Source organism: Pyrus communis, chromosome 9, assembly GCF_963583255.1.
Source record: "Pyrus communis chromosome 9, drPyrComm1.1, whole genome shotgun sequence".
Taxonomy (NCBI): domain Eukaryota; kingdom Viridiplantae; phylum Streptophyta; class Magnoliopsida; order Rosales; family Rosaceae; genus Pyrus; species Pyrus communis.
Window position 1 is genome coordinate 6747842 of NC_084811.1, and position 18430 is coordinate 6766271.

Below are 18430 nucleotides of genomic sequence, written 5' to 3' on the forward strand. Positions count from 1 at the left end.
AATCCAATCACATAAGATAGCAAATCGTCTAAATAAGAGACATAAATGTAATATTACATTTTCATGTTAATATGACCTTGACAGAAAATTAACTCAAAAAAAGTTCATACGTAAAAGAAAAAAAAAAAAAAAAAAAAAACAAAAACAAACACTATCACATAAAAAAATCGAGTAATGTTACGTAATCATGATAAAAAAAAAAAAAAAAGATTAAAAAACCAGGATGACTGGTAAAAATTTCTATAAATATTTTTATTTATGTTGGTGCATTGGCTAGCCAGTGATATTATAAAGGGAAAACTAATGAAAAAAGTTTGAAAATTTTGAGTTTTAACGAAAAAGACAAAATAAAAGGTAAAGTGAATAGTACTAGAATTGACTTTTTAGTGTAAAAATGTTTTCGTTAAAGTGAACAGTACCGGGAGATTTTCGTTAAAGTTTCCTATTATAAATAGCGAAGTTATGAAACTCCTCAACCCGTACTAGCACTTGATACATAAAGCATTAACATTTGGCTAGTTCGCTTCAGGTTTGAAATCTTTGAAATATGTCTTCAATCGAGGTTCCACTATCTCAATCTTCAAACCCAAACGACACTTTTAATGTTCATCGGCCTAAAGCCTTCAGCCACTTGTTCTCCCAGCATCGGGGGCGACCATTTTCTGTCATATGCTTCTTTGGTAAGACTTCTTTCTTAGTACAATAAACTATTAATTTGATCCCTACATTATTATTATTCGACTGGAAGTTAAATTTGAAATTAAAAAAAAATACAATGGGTACTTTAGCTGATTAAGATTGCTAATTAATTTCATCTCTATATGATTCAAAATCATTTTATCTAACTTTCCTTCCCTTAACATTGCAAACATGTAATGAATCTAACTACCAAAGTTAAATTTACACTTTAGAAATTGACAGCATAAGGTTATGCGTTTTCTAATGTGTTACCAGACGTATAATTATCTTATAATGTAATCTACATCTTTTGTATTTGGAAACCTCCTCATTCAACCATATCATAAAGGTTATGCTTTTCTTTTTTCTCAAATCAATGTGATCCTCCGGAGGGAATGGATGCTGAACTTGAACAACATGTACAAGAACTGAAGGAAGAAGTGAGAAGGATGCTACCGACATCGCTTGAAAATTTTTCACAAAAGCTGAACTTCATTGATGACATTCAACGCATAGGTGGGTCTTACCATTTTGGAAATGAGATTGAACAAATTTTGGATGACCTGTACACTGCTGCTCTTTGTTTTCGATTGCTTAGACAACAAGGTTATAACGTTTCATGCGGTAAGTACTCTAGGATGGTGGTCCTGGTCATAGGTTTTTTTTTTTCTCTGAATAATTGAGATTATGTATTTTCCATTTTGTTGGTCAAGCAGATATATTCAACAAGTTCAAGGACGGTGATGGAAAATTCAAGGAATCACTCATTGTTGATGTTGTAGAACTATTAAGCCTGTATGAAGCCACATAGTTTAGGATACATGGAGAGGAGACACTAGATGAGCCACTAACCTTGACCACCACTCATCTTGAATCGGCTACATACCGTTTAAGTTCCTGTTGACCCTAAAAACTACCAAACCTACGTGGCGCGCAGGCTGAGTAATTAATAAGCTAACTACGTCTTTGGGTTGTGTGCGGGATGTGCCAACTCGTCGGCCGAGTTCAGCCGGGGAGTAAAATATGTTGATGTTGCGTTGAACGCCCTGCTGACTTCTCGATCTTACGACTGCAGCTGAGGAAGGAACACGTCTCGGCCTTCGGGTTCTAAAGCTTGAAGATAAGGCTGCTAGTCTTGCGAAGTTCACAGATCATCGGAGTCGGGTTATGTCACGGTGATTATATTCGTATGAGTATAAGCACGCCAAACTGGCACCAAACTATACGGACACAAGTACTCAAAAGAGATGTATGTCTTGATGGTGAATGTGGTTCGGCTGTCAGAATACTGAACTCTAAAACTTACTTGTGAATATCCAATCATAAAAAAACTCGGCGTTCAATGCGCCGAGCCCAGTAATCTGTAACACCTCATTTTGCCGAGAAAGCTAAGTGCTGTTTATCCAAACTGAAGGTGTTCTGCGGTCGAATGGTTCTACAGCTACAGTGCTGTTTATCTAAACTGAAGATGGTCACTGGTTACCTTCACAATGTTGTTTATCCAAATTGAAGATCTGTTGGCGGAAACAGAATATAAAAATCTCATGGTTGTTGAGAGGTTTCGCTTAGAGCGAGAGTTTACACAGCGCAGTTTGTGTGTTGAATTAGAGAGGCCTTGAATGATGCACTTCTTCTTCTATTTATAACAGTGAAACCACTCATGGTCGAGTTAGAACCACACTCGGATTAGGACTTCTTATCCTGATCTAACCAGGACTCGGCTAATCCTAATTTAACTGGGACTTTGAACCCACCTTCATAATGAACCAGATTCATTCCCTGACTCTCAGTGCCTTCAGCTTTAACACCCTTGGTGGTACAAGGATTCAACCTTCGCCTTTATTCAAATCCATCATTCTCACAAAAGGACTTGACCGAAACTGACTAGACAACTCCTAGTGCCTAGCCGGCCCATGATACCCCAGGAATACAGCCGGACCAAGAGTCTCGGCCTATTTTGTTACTCTCAGCCCAAATTGTCATTTTAGGCCCAAACAATGCCCCATTGTTTATGAGGTCTTTGGCCTTTAACTTTTTGGCCGAGTTTAGACCTTGAAGAAATGAAATCAGTATCTTTGGAAGACAACAAAAAGTTCCGAATATCCCATCCACTTAGGTGCATTTATGAAGCACGATCACACGATCTTTATTGCCATTTGTTCTCATAACCCAGAAGATTTCGACAGAAAACTTCTAATCTCAGAAAAATCCTAAACCCTGAAAAATCCTTGAGTTCTTCAACAATGGTTTCCAACACTTTTATCACCAAGCTTTCTGAGGAGTGTGCCAAGTGCAAAGACTTCATTGACCGAAATGCTATCAAGACCTTATGGTTTGAAGGCGATTCAATTACTTCCCACCAGATATTGGGACCTCTTTTCAAGGATGTTGTCCCAAAGACCATTAATGAAATGCTCAAAACCCATTGTTTGAAACCCTTGCTCCAAGGGTATGATTGGTCGAAGTAGGATTCATCTAGGTTTCAAGGATGGACGAATGGAGGAATTCTTCAACGCAGAATGGAAGACTCTTGGCATTTATGATGATATTAAGCTCTCAACTATTGAGATTGCTATGGACCAGAAGCTTCTCACGGCAGCCTTGAGTTTTTGGTGTTAGGCCACGAACACAATGGTACTCATTCTCAGCCCCATTGGCCCCACCGTGCTCGACATATTGGCCATCCTTGACACTTCTCCATCTGGTCTTTTGGTTGATGTCGTCAGGAATGGGTATCAATTCAACTTAGACCTTAAAGCATTATTTGAAGAACGTGTCGTCAAAGCCCTAAAAAAGAAAGACCAAGAAACCCCAAAAGAAGAAGTCCAAAAGCTACTCAAGAACTTCTTTAACTATAACACTTTCATCTACCACTTTGCTAGCCGAGGGGAATAAGTCCTACAAAATGGGGAACATGAAGCCTTCCTATTATACTAGTACAACAAATTTATTGTTTGTACCAAGTCGAATAAATGTTTGATCGAAAACATGCCAGTGGCTGAGGCCCTGGCCAGTGGTCACACCTTAGCTTTTAGCTCGGTCATCCTTGCCAACCTCATGCGTTGCTTGGCCGAAACGACCATCACTAATATCGACCCACACCAGAACAGCCCACTCTAGGTTTTCTAACTCTGCCTGCAAGTCTGCTTCGTCACCCTGAGGCCAGAAATCCCCAGCTTGAAAACCACTGAAGCTCTAGGTCTTTAATTGGCTTTTAGACTAGCTCCTCCTCACTCGGCTGAATAAGTCTTTAAATACTTCTTCGACCTAGAAGATCTCTCTGACGACGAGCTCCTAATCTGCTGTCGTCAAATGTACCCCTCTTCTATCAAACTTCCATCATCGGCATAGGATAAGACCAAAGACATCGATCTTTAACAAAACTGGAAGGCGTTCGTGCTAGCTCGCGACCTCTTTCTCTGCTGTGATGCTCGGTGTGCAAGTTGGGAAGTCTACCACCCCTACTTTACTGTTCAGCAACTTGGCTACCTCTAAGGATACCCTGTGCCTTTACTCACCTCTTAATCTCTTCTAAGTTGAGAACGTCTCTCTGGTTCATCAGAAAGAGAGTGTAGAGAGGCCGAGCAAGAATTTCAAGAAAGGTGCACGAAACTCCGCCTTCGGCCGAACGTCCCTGAAACTCACAGCACTAGCATTTTTGCTGATTGGTGGGACGCATACATCTAAGAATTGTTTGGCACACCGGTCGAGGATGTTGTCAAAAAGATCTTCAGCGACCGTCCAAAGAAAGCTCCCACCCCAAAATCCAAAGAAGTAGCCCAAGGTATACGTCCTTTAATTATTTCTCTCTTGCTCAAAACTTTTATCCTAACATGAGTTTATTTTCAGTGAGTTGTCCAACAAAGTGGGCCAACACGGTCGCGATGGTTGCAACAAAAAAGAAGCTTACTCTTCCAAAGAAGGTTGCAACTGTTCGAGATTTCGTAACCTCTCCTACCCCAAAAACGCATCAAGAAGAAGGCAAAGTAAGGGGAACGAGAGATTCTTGTGATGTCAAGTCAAACAACAAGGGCAACTTCTCCTAGCGTATCTCTCCTTCCCCCTGCCGTCGAGGTCTCGGTGAGAAAACCGCAAAATCTTCTGATGGCTCAGATGACTGAAGTTCCTCCCCATTGTTCCAGCCGTGGTCGAACCATTCGTCATTCCATTGGTCGAGGGGCATGTAATTCTGGGGTTGGTTGTTACTCCTGCAGTCGTTCTAGTAGCTGCCGCTGTTAGGAAAATGGCCACTCAGGCTGAAAAGAACCTATCCCCAAATCCAAAAAAGAAACCAATAATCATCGTTGAAGAAGAGGTACAACCATTCTTGTTAGTAATTTTCTATTTAATTGGACATCTTAACTAATGAACAACCCCTTTCTGTTTAGGGGGACGAGAGCGAAGAACCTTTGTCGGTGAAGTGCCCCCAATCGATTGAGTTGTCACCCACCATTCCTCAGCCGATGATCGAAACAACTGGTCAAGTCAACTCTCTTGCTACCGAAGCAAATGCGGGGCATGAAGCTGCACTTATTGTCGAGACGAAAACGACGGCAGAGATGTCGATTCATCCCTAATACCAGATCCACAAGAGGTTACTTTGGTTTTGTAAGAACCTTCATTACCTTGCTGTTAACTTCCTGCTTTAAAATTCTAAACCAAAAAGATATTACATGTCCAGTGCCCAATTACTCGTTTCATCAAAAATTCTATGCGCCGAAGGGTGTTATATACATTTCCCGACCACCTCAGTGGTCGTTGAACATAGATAACCTTCATCGGCCGCAAGAATTGAGAATCAGTCTTAAACATTAAGCTCGACCAATAAGCTCTCTAGGTTTGAACAATGAACCAGGGACATGGTCGAAGTTTCCTCTCGGCAGGTCTAAAACAAATTCTCTCTACCATCTTTCTGCAATTGTCCTTTTTTTTTTTCTTTCTAAAATCCTTTCATGTGTAGCCTCTATGGGAAGTCGAGCTCAATGCTCTCTTCTTGAGTACTTCTGTGGAATGGTCGGGCCATCTACCACCTCAGCTGAGCCTTCCGCAACTGCGGCAGAATCCAATGCCTTTGCCATGTTGTAGGAACTCCTATCCCTTTCAGCCTCGCAAGTCCTTCAATGTAAAAGCCTCGACTCCGTAGAAGAGTTCTTGAACGATTTTGCAGTCGGTGGCTTGTTGAGCAACGAAAGCGTCGTTCACTTATCCAATCTCCTTGTGAAGACCCTGCAGTACTTTACTACTTACGGGCCAAGAACGACCTAAAGGCGGCAAAAATTGCTCATGAAGCCATTCGGCCAAAGGTTGAGGCCATAAATGCAAAGAAAATGCGGTTGGCCGACCTTGATCATCAAATTGGCGAGCTACGACGTCAAATCGCCGAACTTCAATGGCAAAGGTTAGCTGTTGCTTCGGATCTCGAAAAGTATTTTGAAGCAAATAAGGCTCAACTAACAGACTTCGCGACTGACACAAGGCAGATACATCAACTTTAGCTCAAAAAAGAATAAGGCAAGCCGAAGTCACAATGGGTGAAGTAAGTGGTTAGAACTAAAGGCCGCTCTTGAAGCCTTCCTTTTTTTGACCCCTTAGGATTTTGCCTTTAGGAAATTTTTTGTAACTTCACTTGTACTCCTTTTTTGCAAAACTAATGAAATGAACTTTTTATCCTTACATCTCCCAAGTGACTGGATAGTACTTCTTTAAAAATTTCCCATTGATTGGTAGTTTATGAATTAGACCGGTTCGGTCTTTAAGATGGCAAGCCCCTTTGTCAAGAACTTTGTGGACGATGAAAGGTCATTCCCAATTCGGCGACCATTGTCCAAATCTAGGATCTTTGATTCCTATGGGCAACATGGTTTGCCAAACTAACTCCCCTTCGCCGAATGTTTTTGGTTTGACTCGTTGATTATAGGCTCACTCGGTAATTTTTTTCTATGCCACCAATAAATTATAAGCATCAAGCCGAACTTCCTCTAAATCTTCTAACTCTTGTCTCATGGCCTGGTTATATTCGGCACTGAACAAACTACTTTGCTCAATTACTCGCAGCAAGTTTATATTCAGCTCGACTGGTAACATCGCATTGTGCCCATAAGTCAACGAGTATAGGGTCATCCCAATTGGTGACCAAATGGAGTAATTCGACCGGGACTCTTTATATAGGCCCATGAATTTGACACTTTACACATCCTCATGCATACTGGATACAATCCTTCAATATACTCGGCTAGAAATAGTTATGTTAGCGAAGTAGCTAACACATCTTGCTCCAGATTGATGAGCTTCGCAAATTCCTTCATGTACTTCTGCAATTGCTTGAGCAGCCTCTTGTGGACTGAGGCATAATAACAATAAACCATCATCACCCTTCCGGTACAATTTAGTCTGGTATAACACGTAATTTGAGGCATGGGCCCTTGTTCTGCGGTCATGTTTGTCATTGTGGTTATCGAGATAACGTATGATTGACCTTCTTCAATCGTTTGGCAATGTCTCGACATCGCACATGTTTACAGTATCTCCTCATTCTAACAACAAAGGTAAGGACATTACTCGTGTATGGATCATGTGATCGTGTTGGAGAACTTGTCGATTAACCAAGGCTGGGTGTGATCATTGTACTATGGGTATCGCTCAGCCTAGCTCGCCCTCCAAGAGTTGTGCGCCGGAGGCTATTTCAGCTAACTTGTCTACGTCAGTATTTCGAATTTGGGAGATATGTTTGAACGTGATACCATCGAATGACTTTGGCAACCCTGTGATAGGGCGACAGAGTACAACTCATACAGCGGAAAGTTCCATTGAGTTGGTTAATCACAAGTTCTGAACCACCAAGGACGAGTACGCGGGCTGCCTTTAAGTCATGAACGACGTTGAGGCTGATGATAAGGGCTTCGTATTCGGCCTGATTATTTGTACAATCAAAATCAAGCTTGAGAGAAAAATACCAACGATGTTGATCTAGGGATTAAATGATGATTCTAACACCAGCCGAGGCTGAGGTACTGGAACCATTAAAATACATTGTCTAATAATTGTCACGTCAACATACCGATTTCGACGTCGTTGCCCCTAAAACCATATAAAGAAGGATATTGAGCCAATAAATTGGTAAGTACTTGCCCTTTGACGACTTTCTGTGGCACATATTGCAAACTAAATTTGGACAGTGCCATTGTTCATTTCCCAATTCGGTCTTTGACCATTGGTCGAGTGAGCATATACCGAATAACATGAGTCCGGGCGATGACCTGAGTGAGGAAAGGGATCATGTAATGCCGGAGTTTAGACGTTGCAAAAAACAATGCTAGGCAGAGCTTTTCTACGGTTGAATAATTGATTTCAGGTGAGTTAAGATTCTAGCTGAGATAAAAGATGGCATGTTCACGCCCGACATTGTTGTCTTGTGTGAGAAGGCAACCAATGGACTCTTCGGTCGTCGAAATGTATAGCTTAAGAGGTTTACCACGTCGAGGCGATACAAGGACGGGTGAGGTTGTAAGGGAAACCTTAATTTGTGTGAAAGCCGCTTAATGTTCTTCACACCACTCAAACTTGTCTGAATCCTTGAGTTTCAAAAGCGTAGAGAACGCCATCATTTATCCTGCTGAATTAGCTATGAAATGAAGGAGAAAATTTATCTGGCTGAGTAAATACTGAAGTTGATTTTTGGTCGTCGGGGGTGGAGCGTCGATGATTACACGAGCTTTGTTTTCATCCACCTCTATGCCATAATGATGCACAAGAAAACCTAAAAAGTTGTCGTCTGATACACCGAAGACACATTTGACTGGGTTCATTTTAAGGCCATGCTGGCGCATACAAAGGAAAGTTTGTCGAAGGTCATCTAAATGGGTTCGGCGGTGTTTTGATTTGACGACTATGTCGTCGATATATACCTCTATGATTGTACCAATCAAGTCATGGAAGATGGTATCCATGGCACGTTGGTACATGGCACCATCATTTTTAAGGCCGAATGACATGACTACCCATTCGTATGTCTCGAGTGCCCCTGGACAACGAAAGGTAGTTTTGTGAACATCGGTTTTGGCGATAAAAATCTGGTTGCAGCCAGCATGGCCGTCCATGAAGGACAACATTTTATGATTGGCCGCGATGTCAATTAAAAAAATCTGAAAGGCATCAAATATTCATCTTTGGGGGTTGCCATATTTAAATTACGAAAATCGATGCAAATGCATAGAGCATCGTTTTTCTTTAACATTGGTACGATATTCGCCAACCATTCGATGTATCGAGCTGTCTAAATAAACCCGGCTTTTAAAAGCCTAACTAGTTCATTTTTTATGCTGAGTTGTACTTCGGTCAAGAATTGCCAAGGGGGTTGGTGAAAAGGCTTACAACCAGCTTTGATGTTTAATTCATGCTAGACAAAGGTTTGATTTAGACCAGGAATCTCATGATAACTCCAAGAAAAACAATCTTTAAACTCATTGAGTAATTTACTAAGTTCAGTTTTCATGGATTAGGGTAACAATGCACTAACAAATAACGGTCGAGGGTGATCGGCCATTCCAATATTTATTTCCTCTAATGGGTCTTTGACTTGGGGCTGATTGTCTTCGAGCTCGATCGGGGCAGCTTGAACTTTATCCAGGGATAAGACGAGACCATTATCTCATTCGATTAGAAACTCCACAAAGTTTACGCCCAAATTCGGTTGTTTGGAAATAGTATACCAGTGGGCCAGCAGTCGTTCTATAGTAAATGAAACTACAACCCAACGTTCTACGTGTTTGGTATCAGACATCGGGATAGGTAATAAGGTTAGCCAACCCGAGTCTTACTAAATCCTGTTAAACAGTCTCGACGCCAACCTCGATGGCTTTTTGAACCAAAATTCGAGTCGACCGTCGTTCAACGTTGAGACCGTGCAAAGTGATGTAGCCAACGTGATTGTCGTAGTAACGTGCTTGGATTATGTTAGCTTCGAATGGCTGACTATCGGTCGGATAAACCATGATCGATTTACCGTCCCAGAATATGAGGACTTGATACAAAGATGAAGGGATACAACTTATTTGATGGATCTGATCCCGAGCAAACAATGCCTTATATTCAGTTTTTGAGTCGACGATGAAGAATGCAGTCATATGATTGTTACCTGCAATATTGAGTTCTAACGGAAGTACACCCTTGGTCTGGGATTTGCCTCCAACAAAGCTACTCATGATGACTCCTGATGGGATAAGTTCGTAGTTAGAGCGACGTAGTGTTTTCTTGATGGAGACGGGCATGATGTTGACCGTTGAATGATAGAGATGTGACATACAACAACTGGATATCCTTCGATGTGAGATGTGACATACAACAGCTTTAAATGATAGAGATTGGCTGAGGAAGAGCGGGGAAACAACTAAGCAAGAGTTGCTTTGAGTTTGTCTTCTTTGCTTACTTGCTCATCTTCCTCCATAATGACGAAGTCCACTTGCATTGCTTTTTCGGCAACCACATCAACATCCAAGAAATTTGGTTGGGAGGTGATTGGCTGAAATTCAGTCGATAAAACATGGACCATGTTAATTTCTATGTTGTTGAGAACTAAAGGGCCCATCGAGTTATGGTTATCGTCTTCCGGACTATCGAGCAAAGTGTTCTGTTTTGGGGTGTCCTTGACTTGATCATTTTTCTTTTCAAGTAATTGTTCCTGTGGTGCACCCAGCATTCCCGTTTCATTCTGATTGGTATCCTCGAGTTTGCTCGACGTTGGAGACCTGTCTCGTCCTTACGTCACCTTACGGGCATGCTCCTGATAGGCAATTCGAGCATTCTTCATGTTTAGGTAAACATCTAGCCGTGCCACGCGCTCTTTCTCATCAGCCGTCAGGCCAAAAAGAGACACGGTTGAGAAAACTTCAAAATGGTATTGTAAATATTGGAGGTCTTTGAGGTGGGCCAACCTCGAAGCTGAGAACCCGAACTTCTCGTATATGCTGGAACCTGGCCTTCATTCCCCATATCAGTAGTCTTTTGAATAATTTGCTCGGCATCAGGGCAAGTTATTGCTAGGTCGAGAGCCTCTTGACACGCCTTTGGTAAGCCATACATGTCATTAGGAGAATATTTCTTGTGAAACACCTGTATGTACTTCAAGGCTTGGCCAAGAAATGGGGGCTGTAGATTTTGTCGAACCTTTACTAATGGTTCTTATGAAGGTAATGGAGGAAGTTTGCTTTCTGCTTCTTTCCTGAGATGTTCGAAACGAGCCTTCATTTCCCCAGTTTGGAAAAGGAGTTTGATGCGTTTCTCAGACTCTTCTATCATGGTCTCAAAATTATGATCGATCGCTTTCTTTCTGTGAAGTAATTCGATCATGATTGCTGGGGGATGTCGATCATCTTCGTTATTTGTTATTTCTTTCGGCCGCCATTTAGTAGCCGAGGTAGCCTGAGTTGCTTGTCGACGGGCCATGCAGTCTATTCACTGGTGCCAGCATTTCTACGATTTAGAATGTGCAGTATACATACCGGTATGAGAATTGTAACTACACCACCATTGCTCGAGGGGCTCAGGCAACTTGAGGGTCTTTTGGTTCACAGAAGAACTCAAGCTGCTAGAGTTGAGTGCATAATAATCTTCGTTATAAAACGGTGTGTCGAAATCAAGGTGTCGTCCGGCCGAAGGTGGCTCATCGATCCGTGTCTGAGGGTCGAGCCTGTTGAAAACTCTTTGGTGTTGTCTTGTGCCGAGCACCTTTTGAGGTGTCGTTGCGGCCGTAGAAGGCGATCGTTGTATTATAGCCTGAGGTGGTTTCTCTTTTGGCTCAGTGAAGATGACATTTGCCTTATAACGACTACATAAAATCACCGACCAATCCGCTTCTTCTGCATTGGAGTCTGACATGGGCACAACGACAACTGGTCCTGAAATATCTCTAAGCGGCTCGTTTGTAAATAAATCCATCTTGAGCCATGGTTGAGAGTTCTACTTTAGGACGTGTTGCATTGGAACAAATTCGGCCTTTCATTTGCCTTTGTCTTTAGGTAGATGAGCATTTACCACGTTTATTGTCACCGTAGGAAATGGGTCAATGTCGACGCCCATTTTCTTTTCTGGAAACTTGAGTTTACCATTGTCAATCCAACTTTGTCGTGTGCTTGTTCAAGTTATGGTAGTTGCAATACGTTTTTCCTTTCAATTCTTTGACCTTGGGGATATTATGTCTAGGCCGAAGTTTGATAATTTTGGCAAGTAGCAGTTGATCGAAGATGGCGTCGGCCTTAGTAATGTCGAAAGTATAAATTTTCGTTGTTTTGATGGAAGACTCTTCAGGGGCCGAGCAAGTTTTGGCATCTTTGGGATTAGCATGAGCCAACGCATTGCATATATATAGTTTGTCGATTATTATCTCAGCCGCGTCTATACTTGCATATTCTTCAACTTCGACTGACGCATAACTGACAGTGGGGTTTTTGTAAATTGTTCATCTAGACGGGGACTTCGAAGCCTTCTCTTCTCGGAGTAAATAATCGTATTGCTTGACATGTTGGGCTAGTTCGTACATGTCACGAAAGTTTGCCCCCAAGAATTTCTTCTTGTACTCCACGTCCAACTCATTCAAATCGAGCCTAACAAATTCGACTTCAGGGAGAGGTACTCAGCACCAATTTTTGGATGACTTAAACCTTGTAAGATAATCCATCGGTGACTCATTAGATGCTTGAGCCATCCTGGCTAATTAAGAAACTGACATTTCCATCCCCATCAGATAAAATTGCTCATGGAATTTTGGGACCAGTTCCTCCCAACTTTGGATGGAGTTAGGTGGGAGGTTGATGTACCACGTGAATGCCGAGCCTGTCAACGAGAAGTTGAATAGTTGCAGTTTATGGAAGTCACTATTAACATCTCCACATTGTGCAATGAACCGTGCTACATGTTCTAACGAAGACAAGGACAATTCTCCAGCAAAAAGGCTGAAATCTGGGATCTTAAAGCCTTTAGGATATTTGAACTTCTCTACATAAACTGGGTATGGATAGATGAATTTCGAAAACTTCGTCCCTTTTCAAGGCCGAATCGATCATTCTTTGGAACTCAATCATATCAACGGATGTTGTTTCTTTTCTCTGGTCTGATCCGTCTGATCTACTGCTTGATCCTCCTCTTTCATCCAAGTCGATCATTTTGATCCGAGCAGATCCTGTCTCGGCCTGTATTATTAATAACAGATTACTCTTAAGTGGAAGTTGTCGGGATCGATCAATGGGTCCACCTTCATAAACTTTACTAACCAATAGTTCGAGCAATTTGTTGTGTGACTTGCCATTATTGCGGATTACCTCAAGTATGCTTTTTACTTCTTGACTGAAATTCTGAGATTGCTCTTCAAGTTTTCTCCGGAGAAACGATCTAGTCGGTGGATTAGAACCTTCGCCACCATCCTCATCGCAGTCCTCAATTATTCATTCGACAAAAATTGCTTTTGTCGCTTTGGTGGTGATCTCCACATCACGAACATGTCCACCGAGACTAACATCATTTTCTCGGTTGTCACATTTATGGCTTCGGGTGTGATGGCAGTAGGAGGATTTTGTACTTGCAACAGGCCATTATGATCTGGGTTTTGGACCATAGGTGGAAGGTTAGTCGCTGATTTACCCATCCTTATTTTCTTTTTGACTGATCGTGTCTCAATAGTTATGAACTTCGTAGCTTTAACACTATGTCCCACCGGGCGTGCCAAAATGCTGACCCTAAAAACTACCAAACCTACGTGGCGCGCATGCCGAGTAATTAATAAGCTAACTACGTCCTTCGGTTGTGTGCAGGGCGTGCCAACTCATCGGCTGAGTTCGACTGGAGAGTAAAATGTGTTGATGTTGCGTTGAACACGCTACTAACTTCTTGATCTTGTGACTGCGGCTTAGGAAGGAACACGTCTCGGCCTTCGGGTTCTAGATCCTGAAGACAACGCTACTAGTCTTGCGAAGTTCACGAATCGTCGACGCCGGGTTCTGTCACAGTGATTATATTCGTAAAAGTATAAGCATGCTGAACTGGCACCAAACTATACGGACACAAGTACTCAAAAAAGTTGTATGTCTTGATGGTGAATGTGGTTTGGCAGTCAGAATGCCAAACTCTAAAACTTACTTGTGAATATCCAATCATAAAACAACTAGGCATTCAATGCGCTAAGCCCAGTGATCTGTAACAGTTCACTTCGCCGAGAAGGCTAATAAGATGACCTCTGCCAATAAGGATTCGAAAATCCTTCTTGACTGAGACTTGGATAGATAACCAATCGGCCTCGACGCAGTGCCGTTTATGCAAACTAAAGGTGTTCCATGGTCGAATGGTTCTACAGCTACAGTGTTGTTTATCCAAAATGAAGATGTTCACTGGTTGCCTTCACAGTGTTGTTTATCCAAACTGAAAATGTGTTGGCGGAAAAAGAAAATAAAAATCTCAACGTTGTTGAGAGGTTTCGTGTACAGCGAGAGTTTGCGTAAGGCAATTTATGTGTTGAATGGGAGGGACCTCGAATGATGCACTTCCTCTTCTATTTATAGCAGTGAAACCACTCCTGGCAGAGTTTGAACCGTACTCGGATTATGACTCCTTATCCTAATCTAACTAGGACTCGGCTAATCCTAATTCAACTGGGACTTTGAACCCACCTTCATAATGAACCATATTCATTCCTTGACTCTCAGTGCCTTCAACTTTAACACCCCTAGTCGTACAAGGATTCAACCTTCGCCTTTATCCAAATCCATCATTCTCGCAAAAGGACTCGACCGAAACCGACTAGACAACTCCCAGTGCCTAGCCGGCCCAGGATACCCCCGGAAGACCGCCAGACCAAGTGTCTTAGCCCATTTTGTTACTCTTGGTCCAAATTGTCATTTTGGGCCCAAACAGCTTCCCATTGGCGAAAACAGTAACCCATGCCTTAAAGCAGCAGGTCTGAAAGGGTAAACCAAGGGTTGAAGCAAGGTACTCTTGTCTGTCTACCAGGAACTAAGAGAATCACCTAATGAAACTCTCCTAACGTTCGCCAAGTTGGATTTCAACCGACTACAACGAGTCCATCATAAAGAACTAAGCGAACTCACACGGTTAATTAGTTACTCAACCGACCATATATATCACTTGCTAAAGCGTTGAATTCTCCACCTCTAGCTACTAAATAATTATGTTTGTAACTCAGATGGTGGAAGGATTTGGACGTGCCAAACAAGCTACCTTTTGTAAGAGACAGATTGGTTGATGTCTATTTCTGCTGGAGTTTGTCGGTCTACTTTGAGCTTCAATATTCCTTTGCTAGGAGGACATCATGCAAAGTTACTGCTATAACATCCATTATAGATGACTATCTTACTGAAGCTATCGAGAGGTACATACGAAGAACTAGAGCTCTTTACTGAGAAGAACTAGAGCTCTTTACTGAAGCTATCGAGAGGTACAAATATATCATTAGTTGGAAATCATCTTATATATATAAACTATCTTACATTGCATCACCATCTGATCAAAGAGGAAAAACTAACCTAATTACGCACAACTGATTTATATTACCTGATCAGGTGGGATTTTTCAACCATGGATCAACTACCAGAGCATATAAAAGTCTGCTATCGGGCGTTGTTGGATATATATAATCAAATTCATGAAAAGCTTGCGCGTGAAGGCAAATTATATCACATGCACCATGCAAGAGAAGTGGTACTAATCCCCAATATAGATGAGCTTAGTTTTGAGTCTAAAGTTGTTCAAGGCCCGAAAAACGTGCTGCAAATACTGCACAATATGAATAGAAGCAAATAATTATTTATTTATAGTATTTAGATATCAATATGAATTTACAATAGAAATGATTAAGAATTATTATAAACTCATGATCTGGTATGTGTTAGATGAAAAAACTAGTTAGAGGCTAATTCAATGAAGCCAAATTGTTCCGCCAGAAGCACATACCATCACTGGATGAGTACATGCCTGTATCACTCGTGAACACGGCCTACCTGTTGCTAATAACCACATCCTTTGTTGGAATGGAAGAAGCTACAATAGACTCCCTTGATTGGCTGTTAACTTCCCCTCAAGCAGTAAAGGCTGCATCAACAATTGGCAGACTCATGAATGACATAGTGAACCACAAGGTACTTAATTGTATATGTAAATAGGATTAATAAGTATTGTCGAATGTAAAAGGTCTCACACTAAAAACCTGACAGAATAAAATATAACTCATAGTAAGTGGTTTCATTTCTAAATTGCACCAAACTCTTTTGTGACAAAACCTACACATGCAGGGCTAACAAGCACGACTATTATGATTGCATTAATACTTATATTAATGGTCCTTTTTTAACTTAATCCTCATGCCTGACTAGTCTGAGCAAAAGAAAGAACATTTTGTCTCAGCCTTGAACTATTACATGAAGAAATATGGTGCCACAGAAGAAGAAGCGATAATCGAACTTCAAAGACAAGTTAATAATGCATGGAAGGACATAAACAAAGTGTGAAGATGGCTACACTAATCCTGAGGGTGTGCTAAAAGATTTTATAGTTTCTACACTAGTAGAACCCGTGGCTATATAAGCCTAAAATATCGACTTATTGTGATGTTTCTTTCAAAGTATAGTCTCCAGCCCCCAAGTTGCCTACAAAAAATAAGGAACTACCATCCGTTAAGACTGTAAAAACGTAATTTGGGTTGTTTGTTTGCTTTCCATTTGATTTTATTGTCAATAAAAGAACTTCGATGCAGTTGGGAATAAATCATATACTAATTATTCTTAAATAGCACACTAGAACATGCATGTACATATGTTGGTGCTAAAACTTGGATAGAGCTTGGGCACGGAGTTCAACATGTATTTTCCCCGCTTTTGTTTTGTTTTTTTTTTTCCTCAGTGTCACGAGATGGCTCTAGAGAACGTGATAATAAGTGTGCTACTGTTGGAGGTTGTCAATAAACAATGTTTGTGCTTGAACATGCGTGTAAGTTGTGCGTTAATTTGACTTCTGAATCAAATGATTGTGCACCAAGTAGGACACTGGTTTAGTTAAGTTCTTTTTTTGTGCCTCAACCTAATGAGGTCTTAATATTCAGTGTAACTTCGTGTATACTTGCCTAAAAGGTAAATAAAAGCGAAATAGAAACTAAAACATAAACAAAATGTTATCATTTCATAATGAATTACAAACGTTCACAAAACTAAAATCTAGGCCCATGGGCTAAACTGAATAATTTGAAATGTAAATTGATTGGAAATGTAAAGAAAGCAGTAAAACTCTTGCAAGATTCAAGCCATGAAGGGCAAGATAATGCTAAAGAACTCCACCTAGATCACTGGTATAAGATTGGACTTGGTACAAAACATGCCCCTCAAAGAGGAAATTAGGTTCATTGGAATTGTACACCAACCGAATCATACAATAGGGCGGCAAAGCTGTAAATGTTTTAGATATCAAGGATTGTAGGCAATGTTTGTTTGAAGAAAGGTTTCGAAATTGTAGTTGAAGAGTTAAGAGGGTTTTGCTAAAGAGCAATTGGGTTTTTGCTAAAAAGCAATTGGGTTGATTGAAGAGACTCAAAGTTTTGTTTAATCGTAGAGATTGAATTTGACAAAGGTCCAAGCCCTTTGAACCTTCACATCTCCAAAGTCATTGTGTTTATGTGGTTTTATGTATGAGCTTTGAGCCATTGGGCTTCACATCTCCAAAGTAGTTTTGCTTATGTAATTTTTGTGTAATACACGTAAATCTTCCCCTTCCACACAATGGTGTAGTCAAGATTTTCAAATAATGGGATCGTAATATCAGCCAAAAAAGCTTCATTAGGCCATTTCGTTGAGCAATTAGTAGGCACCTGCCAATTTCTGTCAACATATGTTGAAAGTTTATTTCAACATATATCAACAACTACTATTATTTGTAGAGGCTTGTCAAGGGTGGATGCATGATATTATGGAGTAATGTTGAAGACTGTCAAGGCTTTTCAACTAAAGTATTTCATCGAGCAAATGATGTGCACAATAGAGTCGCACACAAGAATGGAAAAAAGGAAGACAAATATGATAGAAAAAATAAAAGTTGGAGAATGAGGTTATAATTTAGTTTGTCTTAGTTGTTTATAAGAGTAAAAAACAATACACAAACAAATATACATGGGGTTTTGAAGTAGTTGGAATCAAAGACAACTAATGACCCTGTTATGGCTTTGTCATTGCTTACACATCGCTAAACATCACTGCACATTTTATATGTTTGTGTTCCTTCTGCTGCAAATATTTCCCATATCCATCAAAACTGAATTGGTCTTTCTTTCTTTTAAGTGTGTTTGTTTGGCCTCTGGGACTGAACTAGACTGTACTTATCAATGTAGTCCTATGTTTGGCCTATGTTGGGACTAACCTAAATGAGACTAAAGAGGACTCGTGTGGAATAGAGAGCTCGCTAGAAGTTCTTTAGCAAGACTTTCCACAAACCACGCGACCATCTCCAACAGAGGGCTGGTCAGAGGGCTTGTTTTAGCCCTCTGGCCCTCCAAGATATTAATATTTTAATGAACAGTACATGACCATATTTGCCTCCATCTCCAATTGAGGGCCAAAGGGCCAGAGGGCTCGTTTTAGCCTTGTCACAAAAAACCGTCTCTAACCGAGAGCCAAAGGATCATAAGGCCAAACATAATTTATTATTTAAATTTAAAACCTACTACAACTTAAATTCAAATTTTGTATAGGAACTGTATCGATCAAATTTT

The 18430-nt window shown here is 40.9% G+C and overlaps 1 pseudogene; it reads left to right on the forward strand.

Annotated features, from left to right (window-relative positions):
- Positions 1-547: 547 nt before the first annotated feature.
- On the forward strand, positions 548-16260 carry LOC137744181 ((-)-germacrene D synthase-like; annotated as a pseudogene).
- Positions 16261-18430: the final 2170 nt, after the last annotated feature.